Genomic DNA, 1596 nt, shown 5'->3' on the forward strand with positions numbered 1-1596 from the left:
CATTCTTTACCGACTCCGTCACTTAAACTCTTTCAGCCTAGGTGTCCTCATGTCTGGATTGTGAAATATGAAAAGCTCTTGTCATCGGGGATTCAATGAAGTGTGATAACGTTTGGACACGCTAAGAGAGTACTCGTTACCACTTTATACTGTGCTTCCTACAACACACCGGTGACTCTTCAGCGACTCTCTCTAGGGCAGGACATCAGGTCGTTGTTGGCGGATGTGCCCAGGCAATGAGTAGGCGTCCAGGGGATCCACCTGCCCTTCTCATAAAGGTGCTCCCAGGGTGTGGCCATGAACCAGCCTCCTCCCTGTCACCGGAGGGGCTCATTAAAAATGCAGATCCCTAGACCCTCTGACTTGGAAACCCTGGAATTATGAAAGAAGGAATCTAAAACTTTAGCCAGCACCCTGAGTGTATCAGATGATCCTGATAAACACTGAATTGTGAGCACCATGGACCCGTGTGTCCTGGAAGCATATTAGTTATTTACTCTACGGACAGGACGTAGGTACTTCGCTCATGGCTGGCTATCTGTGGGGTCCAAGACTTTGGAGACAGCAGGGACACACCTCACTTTGATGTCACATGCCAAGTCTCTGGTGAAGACATATATCCAATCCTGAAATCCCCAGGTTGCATGAGTGGCCAAGCAGTGAGGTGATTGGGAACATTCTGTTCCACACCCTTCTCTGGGAGGAAATCTGGGCACACACGTCATCTTAGTCCTTGCTCCTCAGAGCCCTGAAATGTAAAGAGGAAAACTGAGGCTCAGTGAGGTTCAGACGCCTGCCGTGGGGTCTCATGGAGTCACGGAGTGTTCAAACACAGGCCCTGGAGAGGGCGGGGAGCCCTGATCCACACGCTTTCCACTCGGGGTCTTGACAAAGGGACAGAAGGGCTGTAGTCTCTATGTACTTTCCTGAGGAAAGCTGAGACCTACATGCCCAGCAACCTTGGGGTTGTCACCCAGCCACACCAGCCACCATCTGCCCACTTCTAAAGAGTTCTTGCACGTTGTATCACTCGGGTCCCTCATAAACTGGAACTCGCCGCCTCACCGGCCCCCGAGCAGACTGCATGTGGGCTGACGGTCCACAGCAGCTGGAGCTCGGGCTGGAATGCGGAGTATCAGCCACACCAGGGCTCTGCTGAGGTGGGCTGTGGACGGACACATCAGAACGCTAAGGGTCAAGGCCAGATAAAGGCTTCTCCCAGCTGAGGGAATGCTCAGGGGATGTCGCAGTGACTCTCAGCATCCCCACTCCCCCAGGAGGCTGGAGGCTGCTGTTGAAGCTAGGGTTGAAAGGGGATGGGAAGAGGGTCCTGTGAACCGAGAGACCTCAAGGGCAGCCCTGGGAAGCTGGGATGAGGCAGGTGGGGCGGCTGGAGCAGGACCTCCATGCCCGGGTCTGCCCGGGCTGACACCCAGGCTGGGCCAGGCGGCCCTGAGGCAGGAAGGTGCCCAAGCATGCCTTCCTTTCCTCAGAAAGACTCCTTGACTCTTTCTGGCTTTGACACACATGGGGGAGCATGGGGTAGGGGGGGTCTACAAGGAGCCAATCACCCCGCATAGAAGGCTTCGGGGCTGG

Source organism: Pteropus vampyrus, unplaced genomic scaffold, assembly GCF_000151845.1.
Source record: "Pteropus vampyrus isolate Shadow unplaced genomic scaffold, Pvam_2.0 Scaffold111, whole genome shotgun sequence".
Classification (NCBI taxonomy): Eukaryota; Metazoa; Chordata; class Mammalia; order Chiroptera; family Pteropodidae; genus Pteropus; species Pteropus vampyrus.